This window comes from Mustela lutreola, chromosome 8 (genome assembly GCF_030435805.1).
Source record: "Mustela lutreola isolate mMusLut2 chromosome 8, mMusLut2.pri, whole genome shotgun sequence".
In the NCBI taxonomy this organism is placed as follows: Eukaryota; Metazoa; Chordata; class Mammalia; order Carnivora; family Mustelidae; genus Mustela; species Mustela lutreola.
In genome coordinates, this window is record NC_081297.1 from 98,986,528 (window position 1) to 98,999,531 (window position 13,004).

Genomic DNA, 13,004 nt, shown 5'->3' on the forward strand with positions numbered 1-13,004 from the left:
TAGGTTTACTCTTCCTTCCCTTGCACCAAAATGAGCTGACCCTTGCTGATTAGCCACCCAGCAGACAGGTGTGCAGACCTGCGAAGGATGTACAATATCACCAATACTAGTTTCTCTCTAATTTAAGGTTTCTCATTTAAATTTAATTTTTTCCCCCACCATTCAAAATCTTAATAAGAGAGCAGGATCTGGAGGTGCCTGGTTATCTCAGTCGTTAAGTGGCTGCCTTTGGCTCAGGTCTTGATCCCAGAGGCCTGGGACAAGCCCCGCATCAGGCTTCCTGGTCTGCGGGAAGTCTGCTTATCCCTTTAGGACTCCCCGCTTGTGTCCCCACCCCCCCCCCATCGAATAAATAAATAAATCTTTTAAAAAAAGAGAGAGAGAAAGAGAGCACGCGCGAGTGAGCAGAATCTGGGGTTAGATTTTGTAGCGCCCCCCACCCCCGCAGTCACCCCGCTTAGGGTCTGGTGTGGGTGTGCCCTTTTCGTGAGACCTTGTCCAAACGCCTGTACACCTCTCGGCCCTTGCGAGGACTGGAGCGCAGGTCAGGCCAGCGCCACAGTGCTTGGGAGAGTCCATGGCCAGCTGGTCTAAGGCCAAGATTTGGCCTCTGCCCTTGGGGATGCCTCTCTGGGCGTGGCCGTGCCTGCGCAATGCACGCAGATACTGTTCGGCACCTTGGGGACACGCAAGGTCACCTGTTACTGTCCCTACAACCAGAGCTATTTTGTCCTCTCTGCCAGGAAGCTTCATCTTCCAACGGTCCAGGGAAAGGACCAAGGCGGCTGGTTAGGGAAATGCAAACTTTTTTGGCACAACTTAGTGGAAGGTGTCATTGGTTCATCTGCCCAGAAACCCGGTCAGCCTGTCCATTCTTTGGCAGATGCCCTAGCTTTGGGGGTCCTTGTGGCGGTGGAGGGCAATTTGCATGATACCACCTCCTACTCCAACTAGCCCAGACTAAATTTAACTTTGAAAATTTTTTTTAAAAGGTTTTATTTATTTATTTGACAGAGAGAGATCACAAGTAGATGGAGAGGCAGGCAGAGAGAGAGAGAGGGAAGCAGGCTCCCTGCTAAGCAGAGAGACCGATGCGGGACTCAGTCCCAGGACCCTGAGATCATGATCTGAGCCTAAGGCAGGGGCTTAACCCATTGAGCCACCCAGGCGCCCCAACTTTCAAATTTTTTAATCAGGCTGTTTGTTTGTTATGAGCCTCATATTTCATTCTGAGAGCAACCCCAGGAGGTGGGCGGTTGAAGGGATTATGGCTCCTATTTTTCTGACAGGGAGCAAGGTTTTGAGAAGTGGAGAGGTGCTAATGACTTCATAAAATTTAGTGTGATGGAAACACGGCTGAACTCACTAGTTAGGTTAATGTTCGTTCCATCGCAGAAAGAAGATTCAAAGACAAAGGTGTTTAAAGTCAGAAATGAGTGGGGCGTATGGGTGGCTCAGTCTTAAGTGTCTGCCTTTGGCTCAGGTCATGATTGTGGGGCGGGATTATGGGATGGAGCCCTGCATTAGTCTCCCTGCTGAGCAGGAAGCCTATTTCTCCCTCTCCTACTCCCCCTGCTTGTATTTCCTCTCTCTCTGTGTCTGTCAAATAAATAAATAGAATTTAAAAAAAAAAAGTCAGAAATGAGTTGCAAAAGGTTTCTGAGGGAGTCTAGAGTTTTCCAAAAATTGGAACCAAAAATCCAGTATACTTTAAAAAAAAAAAGATTCTTAAGACAACCAAATTTTATTAGTCCGTTCTTGGTGGAAAAACAGGAATTTTTTCCACATGATTAGCATACCCTCAAAGGCTAACTTCAGACATCACCACTGCCAAAGAGAGGTGCACAATCATTTTTGCTAAAGGTCAGCAATTTCACAGGAGAGACTGAAGGTTGGCTTTGAGACCAGAGCTAGCTGGTACAATCCTACTTATTTGCTTCCTTGTTTATCCCAGGGCGCCCAACACTTTTTTGCCTGGTGAGGGATGTGTGTGCACTCCCATATTCAAAGTTAAAGCTGAAAGCAGGTGTTGCTTGCCTTCACATGCCACCGTAGACTACCCACGAACTAGGTCACTCGAGAATTTTTTGCAGACACCCAGTGGTTGAGAGCTATGATCTGGCTGGAAGAAAGAACATGGGAAAGGCCAAAGAGGTTCATGTATTTTCCTCTCCTCAGAAGGATAAAGAAAATCCATATGTTTGCTGACTAGTTAGTCTTTTAATTATTGTTTCTTTGATTCCTTCAGGAAATACAGCAAGTGTTTCAGAGCACAAACTCTGGAGCTAAACTACCTGGGTACAAATCTTAACTCTGCCATTATGATCCTAATCTTTCCATGCCTCACAGAACTCAATGATACCAAATGCTTAGGATCTTTGTAAGATTAACCGAGTTAGATGGTGAGAATAGGAGCTGACAGACCACCAGCAATGTTTGACTATCTATGCTTGGGACAGTGCTGGGGATACAAAGTTGAGGACTTGGTGCCTTCCCTCAAGGAGATTAATTAGAATCACTTCTTTGTTACTCAGCTTCTTTCTTTCTGCTGGGAATAACACCTTGGGTTTCCTATAATGGCATACATTTTCTTGTTTTCTTTCCAGGTTTTATTTTTGATTAGAGATAAAACAGTGCTTTAGTTTATACTACAAATTCATTATGCTTCTCCTGGTCAGAAATAAAGAGGCCATTAATTTTGTACAGCTGTACCCACAGCCTTCAGTTCCCATGAGCACCTACTTCCTAAGTGCTGGTCAAGCGAAGTTGCCATTTATATGTTGTTGTAAGATTTTATTTGTTGAGACGCCTGGGTGGCTCAGTGGGTTAAAGCCCCTGCCTTCGGCTCAGGTCATGATCCCAGAATCCTGGGATTGAGCCCCGCATCGGGCTCTCTGCTCAGTGGGGAGCCTGCTTCCTCCTCTCTCTGCCTGCCTCTATGCCTGCTTGTGATCTCTGTCCAAAAAAAAAAAAAAAAAAAAAAAAAAAAAAAAAAAAAAAAAAATCTTTAAAAACAAATCTTAAGAAAAAAAAAAGATTTTATTTGTTTATTTGACAGAGAAAGAAATCACAGGTAGGCAGAGAGGCAGGCAGAGGTAGAGGGGGAAGCAGGCTCCCTGCTGAACAGAGAGCCCCTATGCTGGGCTCGATCCCAGGACCCTGAGATCATGACCTGAGGTGAAGGCAGAGGCTTAACCCACTGAGCCACCCAGGTGCCCCGCCATTTATAACTTGAGTTCTTCCTTCCCATTCCCATTACTAGTCACTCTCCTCCTTTTTCTGGCTGTTCAGTCCTTGAAGTCTGAATTAATCAAGAATTTTTGAGATTCACTTAACATAAAACTATCTTAATAAGTACAGTTCAACGATGTTCGGTATGTACATTGTACTTACTACTTCCCAAACTTTTTTTTTTAAGTTTACTCATCTAAATCATCTCTACACCCTACACGAGACTCCAACTCATGAACCCAAGGTCAAGACTCTCAAGTTCTTTTGAATCAGCCAACCAGGTTCCCCCCTACTTCCAAAACTTTATCACCCCAAAAGAAAATTCCACATCCATTATGCAGTTACTCCCTATTCCTCCTCCCTCCAGCCCCTAGGAAACCACCAATCTGCTTTCTGCCTCTCGGGAGTCACTTCTTCTGGATATTTAATATAAATGGAATTGTATACTCTGATCTTTTGTGCCTGCCATAGCCATGTTTGTTACAATGATACATATGAAGGGGCACCTGGGTAGCTCAGTTGATGAAGTGTCCAGCTCTTGGTTTTGGCTCAGGTCATGATCTTAGGGTCCCGAGTTCAAGAGTTCAAGCCCCACGTCAGGCTCTGAGCTCAGCACCATCAGCTTGTCCCTCTCCCTCCCCTTGGCTCCTCTGCCTGCTTTCATGCAGGCACTCTCTTTCTCTCTCACTCTATCTCTCTCTTAAATACATAAATAAATAAACAAATAAATAAATGAATAAATAAAATATTTTTTTAAAAAATAGGTTCTTTCTTTGGAGCATAAACAACTAGCTATAGAGCCTATCCACAGCAACTATCTCATTAGGGAGAACTTTGACTTCACTTCTTCATATGCTGTAACCACACCTGCTCTATGGAACCTGTGGAGGGGGGTCTAAAGTACTCGGGATATGTGGGAGACAGGACCCTGCAGAGTAAATTAACCAAAATAAATTATTAGTAAATTAACCAAAACACGGAGTGTACTGGATAAGTTAGTGTTTTTCTCCTACTGTTCCTGATATAGTTGGCTCTTCCAGTCTCCCTCTGGTAAAGGAAAGAAATCTTTGTTGGTACTTTCAGCCAATGTACGGGTGAGGAGCAGGAAAGATGTGAGAGTTTGGGGGGGAGGAGGTAACCAGGCCAACCACAATTTGGAACTGCTGGTATCAAGTAGCTGTTTCTCAAATCTCATCAAGAATACTGAATATAGGGGTGCCTGGATGGCTCACTTCGGCTGAGGTCATGATCCCAGGGTCCTGGGATCCAGTACTGCATTGGGCTCCCTGCTTAGCAGGAAGCCTGCTTCTCCCTCTCCCACTCCCCCTGCTTGTGTTCCCTCTCTCACTGTCTTTCTTTCTGTTAAATAAATAAATAAAATTTAAAAAAAATAAAGAATACTGAATATAATAAAACCAAGAGGGTTTGATTTAATGATTAGTGACAGAACAACTATTGAGAAGAAAAGCAATAATGAGCACAGACTCTATAAAAACAGAGGAAGGATTTGCCAGTATGGTGCCAGGACTTCCTTTGAGCAGAGGGTGATTTGATTTCAACTGTTCAGGACCATTTAGAGAGAAAGAGAGAGAAAGGCGATTCCATAGGTAACATACTGTTTTTAATATGGTATACTTTCTTCAGGAACTGTCCCTTATCCAGTTCAGAGCTGTTTTGTCAAGACTGGAATCATCATTCTTTGTATTACATCACTGAGCAAACAAAGAACATGGGATTTGGTCTTTGGAATGCACCTTCCCACAAAAAGAGAAAAGATCTCCATGCTATCTGGAGCGTCTCTAATTTTCCCTGGCATTTCAACTGGCTAAAGAGCCATGAAGCAAACACTTTGCCAATTTTTCAAAACTATATGAAGTCATACAAACACAAAATTGTAGAGTGAAGTCATACAAACACAGACTTTTAGAGCTTGGAGAGACTTGAGCTCCACTAGGCCAATATTTTTCAAATTAGGTTCCAAATGAACCACCTGCTTTGGAATGAATGGCTACTTGTCAGAAAGGCAGAGAACCTGGGCTACATTCCAGACTTGCTGAATAAACTCTTTGGGGATTAAATCCTGGAATCTGCAATTTTAGACACTCACTCAGACTGTAGTGTGATAACCGCAAAACTCCTCACTCCCATTTTATTACTCATCAGAAAACGATGCGCTCCCATAACGTGACGCTTACCATTGATATTTTTAAAATATCTGGCCTTCTAAATAGATCAGTTCTATAAAATATTTTATAAAACCAGTTCTTTATAGAATATCTGCCATGCACTAGGCAGTACTAGAGTCCCTTGCTTACATTATGTTTAAGAATCCTGCAAGATAGTTGTTTCATATCTAAGCTTCAGTGTTCATGTCTGAAAATGGGGGTGATAGTCCCCACCTCTTGTACTTAATATATGCAACGTGCTTGGCACAGAAGCTGGCATAGGGTAAGTGCATAATAAAGATTAGCTGTTAATACTAATTTTTTTTCATACTTTTCATGTGGGGAAACTGAAACAGACGCACTCAAACACTCTGCTAGGAAGTGGCAGCGACAACTGAACTCAACGTGCTTCATTTCAAAACCTAGCTCGTCCCACTGCTCTGGACTGTTTTTCATTATGTGCATGATCAGTGAAGCTTCTTTTGTGACTTTTCCCATCGAGAATAACTTTTTCTTCAGCCCTTTGGCCATCCCTGGGCTTTTGATGAATACTTGTTTGTTCTCGCAACCTCAATGAGACCTGGGCAGCTGCACAGAAGTTGAGTGAGTAATTCCTGTATATGTTTAAAGGTCTGTCCCTCAGCTTGTTCATACCCCAGAGAAATTCAGTAATGTGTCTGGCAGCCAACTGAGAAAAACAAAAATCAGGAAATGCAGAAGTTAGAGCACTCCCAAAACCACATTTCACCCACACGGATCCCATTTTGGGCTTTTTCAAAAACAAGAAAGTATCATATTGAACAATCTACCTGGTGTCCAAAAATAGTGGTCTGGGGAGTCATTATCTGAGCATCTTGGCTCACAGACCCAGGAATGTGTGCCCTCAAGGATTCCCAGGGGGCCTTTTGGCCTCACATGCTGGCCAGAGTGAAACCTCACCTCGGGCTTCCCGTGGTGAAAATCAGCAGTGGTGAAGTCCAGATGTCCAAAACTTCACTCAGCCACCAGAGGCATAATTTCCAAGTCATGTTGTTTTTGTTAAAAATAAACTAACCAGGTTGTCCTGTGGTTTTTCAAGAGAAGTTGGTGAAGGGAGAAGGTAATTAGTAAGGAAGATAAGTTTGAAAAATAGCAAAATGTCCCCTCACAAAATGGTCTTTTTAATTGCACCAACTCCAAATGCCCAGGAATGAAGAATGTTATTGTAATGATAAGAGATGGAATTTTCCTTCCTTTAAAAGAAAGGGAAACAGGGAATGAAGCTTCGGGGGGAACATTTTTTTCTTATGCTGGGCAAATCATGCCTGTTCAGTAGCTTTTTATTTATAACCATTGTGCAAGGTATAGAACTTTATTCAAAAGCTTTTCTTAGGGGCGCCTGGGTGGCTCATTGGATTAAGTCTCTACCTTCTGCTCGGGTCATGATCTCAGAATCCTGGGATCAAGCCCTGTGATGGACTCTTTGCTCAGCGGGGAGCCTCCTTCCCCCTCTCTCTGCCTGCCTGTCTGTCTACTTGTGATATCTCTCTCTCTCTCTCTCTCTCTCTGTCAAATAAGTAAATAAAATCTTTAAAAAAAAAAAAAAAAAAAAAAAAGCTTTTCTTAAGAAGCTTTCATGAGGGGCACCTGGGTGGCTTAGTTGGTTAGTTTCTATCATCGGCTTGGGTCATGATCCCAGGATCCAAGGATCGAGCCCCACGTAGGGCTCCTGCTCAATGAGCAGTCTGCCTCTGCCTCTGCCTCTGCCTCTCCCTCTGCCTCTGCCTCTGTCCTCCCTCTGCTCCTGTGTGCAGGCACTCAACAAGTGTTCTCTCTCTGCCTCCCTCTCTTGCAAATAAATAAAATTTTTTTAAAAGCTTACATAAAATACGAATAACATCTCAATTTTATCTGTCATTCTTGTTTTGTTATGAGCCATCACTCAAACCAAACAAAGCTACTCACTGCTGCTAAAACAAATGAAGCACATCCACGAAGTCCCAGCCTTTGCTCATGGAACTTCTGTGACCTGGACAGAGGATATTGAAGTTTTGACCAGGAGTACTCCATATACTCCAAGTACCATGCTTTCACATTCACACCAGCAGCCACCCGAGCTCATGGCATTCAGTGGATGACGCATGTCAGGTTATTGCAATTATACAAGAGGTTAGTAGATAACTGTTTGGGATGCTTTAGGATTCATGCTTTCTTTCTTTTTTTTTTTTTTAATAAAGATTTTATTTATTTATTTGAGAGAGAGAGAGATCACAAATAGGCAGAGAGACAGGCAGAGAGAGGAGGAAGCAGGCTCCCCGCTGAGCAGAGAGCCCGGTGGGGCTCGATCCCAGGACCCTGAGACCATGACCTGAGCTGAAGGCAGAGGCTTTAACCCACTGAGCCACCCAGGCACCCCAGGATTCATGCTTTCTATGGAGAACTAGAGAGCCACTGTTCCTCAAATTTCCCCTGTAAGAGTAAAATGGGGGCACCTGGGTGGCTCAGTCAGTTAAGCGCCTGCCTTTGGCTCAGGTCATGGTCTTGGGGTCCTGGGATGGAGTCCCAAGTCGGGCTCCCTGCTCAGCAGGGTGTCTGCTTTTCCCTCTTCCTCTGTGTGCTAGTGTGCTCTCTCTCCCCCTTTCAAATAAATAAATAAAATCTCAAAGTAAAAAAAAAAAAAGAATAATAATAAATACTGACGATTTGAGGATATAATCCCAAACAACCCACTTGAGGCTGAAATTTCCCTGGAATGTTCATTTTTAACATTTACATGATGCTCTATTAGCAACTGCATTTGTGAGCCTGGCATACAAGGGAGGATCATTTTTTAAATCTTTCATGTTTTGAGAACCCTTACTTTTTACATGAGGGTGGGACAGGATACTGGGGAAAAGCCATACATGTAAGGAAAATGAATGTGCATATTATATTCTACTTCAAATAATGTTTGCTTTTTTCTTTTATTAAACGTAATCCAAGGTGGCCAGGATTTTTTCATACGCTGTGAAGTTAACGTTGCCAGGAAGAATCTCCCACAAAAATATTTTTCTTTCGGTATTTAGTAGTGAGAGATATTAATGCGTTAATAGTAATACATTTCTCATTTAACGTAAATTGAGGATCTTTTTCTAGTTGTTTATGACCGCTGGCAACTTAGTAAGTTCTAACAATTGTTTAAATATGTAATGTTAAGCTTAGGTTTAAAAAAGTAAAGCTGATAATCTATGTCTCTGCTATTTGCTTAAAAAATACAGGGGCACTTGGGTGGCTCAGTCGTTAAGCATCTGCCTTTGGCTCAGGTCACGATCCCAGGGTGCTGGGATCGAGCCCTGCATCCGGCCCCAAACCGGGCCGCGCATTGAGCCCCACATCAGGCTCCCTGCTTGGTGGGAAGCCTGCTTTCCCTCTCCCACTCCCCCTGCTTGTCTTCCTGCTCTTGTTCTCTCCCTCTCTCCATCAGGTACATTAATAAAATCTTTAAAAAAAATACAAAAGGTATTTGGTGCAGTCTTTTCTGAGTGGGGCCATAAATAAAATTTTTAAATTTGCTGTTTCCCTACTCTCTGGAAAACTTGTATGTTCCAGGATAGCATGACATATTTATCCTGTAGTTAGGATCTAATATACTGTCATGCCCTCATATTTAAGTGTATCTCTAAATATGCATGTCATTTTGAGAAGCATAGGGCCAGATATACACCAAAGTTCCTCAACTCTGAAATATTATGATTCTATAATTTTTATTTTTCATTATTTATTTATTTGAGAAAGAGTGTGGGGAGGAGCAGAGGGAGAGGGACAAGAAGGTTCCACGCTGGGTGCTAAGCAAACATGGGGCTAGATTCCATGACCCTGAGACCACCACCAGAGCTGACCAAGAGCTGGACACCCAACCAAGTCATCCAGGTGTCCCTGACTCTGTAATTTTTAGATCTTTCACCGATATTTAATTCTCTTATGTTGTCTTTAAGTATTTTGTCTACTTTGGAAAGTTTAAACAAAACTACAAACCCCTTGAAGAACTACAATGGGTGTCATTGTTCCCCTTCAAAGCTCAGCCTTATGATTTCTCATAGTAGGCTTTCGATAAATATTCATTGAACGAACTTCAGTTTTCAAGTATCGTGCTCGTAACTTACAAGAGCTTTTCAAATACTGCCTTCAAACAGAACATGAAAACATATTTTAGTTTCTCCAGAACCTTCATTTTCTTTTTTTTTAAATATTTTATTTATTTGACAGACAAAAATCACAAGTAGGCAGAGAGGCAGGCAGAGAGAGAGGAGGATGCAGGCTCCCCGCTGAGCAGAGAGCCTGATCCGGGGCTCGATCCTAGGACCCTGAGATCATGACCTGAGCCGAAGGCAGAGGTTTTAACCCACTGAGCCACCCAGGTGCCCCCAGAACCTTCATTTTCAAGTAATAAACATTTAAAACTTTTACATCTGTTGGAGGAAATCTTTTCATAGTCTCTACACTGAAGAGATTTTCAAACAGGAGATATCCAAGAATATACTTACGTTGTGTTCATAGATTTTTCCAACACCATAACAAATCTACAAATCTACTTTATAAATCAAGTAAGTATTCACAGATAATTCTACTCCAGAAACCAGTTTGCAGGAACTAACTCCATAGTCACTTTTTTTTTTTTCCATAGTCACTTTTAATCTCCACACAATATGTATGGCTCAAACTTATATCCCAGATTGGATATCAAGAGTCATATGCTCCACCAATTGACTTTAACCAGGCAACCCCATAGCCACCTTCCTGTATCCTCTCCCACACCCCCTGTTTTTGTATAATTCCTGATATGCAACATTTCATTTCCCAGCGGTGCCTGGCTGAGACTCACACCCCATCGTTGAACTGAGAGATGAGAAAAACATTCCGGCTCAAAAACATGACCCACAGATACTGTTGACAAAATGAAGAGCTCCAAAATGCATGTTTCAATTAGATTTAGATTAAATTCCCTGCCAGAGGGAGCCTAGGTGGCTCAGTGGGTTAAAGCCTCTGCCTTTGGCTCAGGTCATGATCCCAGGGTCCTGGGATCAAGCCCCCCATCGGGCTCTCTGCTCAGCAGGGATCCTGCTTCCCCCCTCTCTCTCTGCCTGCCTCTCTGCCTACTTGTGATCTCTCTCTGTTAAATAAATAAATAAAATCTTTAAAAAAGAAAATAAATAAGTTCCCTGCCAGACACCTATGTGTTTTACGTGGGAGAGAAATTATAACTTCCATAAGTAATTCACTGAGTTTGCCTGACATATCTAGCCAAGCCCAGTTCTAAGTGATATAGGAATACAGGGAGGAAAATCCTCTGTAGCTCTGATAAAGATTCCTGAGCTGATACAGTCAACCTGATCATGATTCTATTGGGCTGGTTTTACCAGCCTGACAGTATTGCATCGACAGTATGGAAGAATGGCTGACTTGGGTTCAGACATCATGTGTAGCTTTTCTACTTCTCAGGTATTGACTGAGCTTGTGAAAAGTGGAATGAAAATCTCTCCCCAGCCAGAGGATGAGCAGAAAGGAGGGCCCTTATGTGAGGAGCCGCTGGATCTTTGTAAGTGACCACAGTTTCCTCCAGAATTATTTTCTTAAGATCTTATTTTTTTCCTAATGTCTACACCCAGCATGGTGCTCCAACTCACAATCCTGAATTCAAGGGTTGTGCACACTGTATCGACTGAGCCAGCAAGGCACCCCTCGGCCAGAACTTTTTTAAAGATTTTGTTTTTTATTTGACAGAGAGGGAGAGAGAGTGGGAGGAGCAGATGGAGAAGTAGACTCCCTGTGGAGCAGGGCTCAATGTGGGGCTCGATCCCAGGACCCTGGGACCACAACCCGCGCTGAAACCCAACCAACTGAGCCACCCAGGTGCCCCCAGAACTTTTACGTATGTGTGTGTGTTCCTATGTCTATGTTATTCAGAAGGTGACTCCACTTCTCGTTTGATAAATCTTCTTTTTAAAGATTTTATTTATTTAGGGGCACCTGGGTGGCTCAGTGGGTTAAAGCCTCTGCCTTCGGCTCAGGTCATGATTCCAGGGTCCTGGGATTGAGCCCCGCATCAGGCTCTCTGCTCAGCAGGGGGTCTGCTTCCTCCTCTCTCTCTCTGCCTGCCTCTCTGACTACTTGTAATCTCTGTCTGTCAAATAAATAAATAAAATCTTTAAAAAAAAGATTTTATTTATTTATTTGAGAGAGAGCACACACAAGCACAAGCAGGGGGAGCAGCAGAAGAAGAGGGAGAAGTAGGCTCCCCACTGAGCAAGGAGCCCAATGTGGGGCTCCATCCCAGGATCCGGGGATCATGACCTGAGCCTTAAGCAAACGCTTAACAGACTGAGCCACCCAGGCGCCCCATCCACTTCTACTTTGAAAATAAGGTCTCATGCTGTATGCATATCTTCACTGGGACACTACACAGGATAACAAAAGGTGGAAACATCCCAAGTGTCCAGATGCATGGATAGGTAAAATGTGCTATGTACATACAATGGGACATTATAAATGTATAAACCATAAAAAGGTATGAAGTTCTGATATATGCTAAACCATGAATCTTGAAAACATACAAAGGGAAAGAAACCAAATGCAAATGAACAGGCATTGTATGTTTTTCACTTATATGGACTATCTAGAGAAAGCAAATTAATAAAGCAGATCAGAGGGGCACCTGAGTGGCTCAGTGAGTTAAAGCCTCTGCCTTTGGCTCAGGTCATGATCCCAGGGTCCTGGGATCAAGACCCGCATCAAGCTCTCTGCTCAGCAGGGAGCCTGCTTCCCCCCCCTCTCTGCCTGCCTCTCTGTCTATTTGTGATCTCTCTCTCTCTGTCAAATAAATAATAAAATAAATAAAAATCTTTTTAAATAAAAATAAATAAATAAATAAAGCAGATCAGAGATTACCAGGAGGTACAAAGAGAGAACGGTGAGTTATTGCTTAATGGTTATGAAGTTTCTTTATGGGGGTGATGAGAACATTTTGGAAACAGTGGTGATGGTGGCACAACCTTGTGAATATAATTAATGCCACTGCATTATACACTTCTTAGAAATGATCAGAATTGTGCAAAATGAAAACAAGTGAAACCAAAACCAAACAAAGAGGCATGTGAGTCAGCAATTAGCCAGTTTTCTTATTTCTGGCTGGAATAAAGGGGAATAATTTGATGAGAGAATACATAAAGGGAGCTAATACAGCTTGGCATAATCATGAAAAGTACAGCAGCAATATCATTTGGGTCCCTGGGGAATTTCTAATTTTTGGATTTGGAGATACTACCATCTCTAAAATTAATATTTATCTTTTAGGAGGATGTGTATATGTGTGTGGGTGGGTATGCAATTCTCTGGACAACTGGATGAAAATATGGTAAAGGCCCAGCTCTTATCTGAGGAGACAATTTAAAGGGATCAGAATGCCTGTGGCCCTGCCCCACTCTGGTCTCCACTGAAGAATCTGTGAAGTGTCCTTCTCCCCTTTCCCATTCGTTCCATGGAATTCAGAGTGCCAAAGGTAACTGGCTATCCTCTTTCTGGTGCCCTCAGAATCTTTCAGAAATAAAGACTTGGAGAAATAAATGTCTACACAGGAAAAGGATCCAGGGGTGA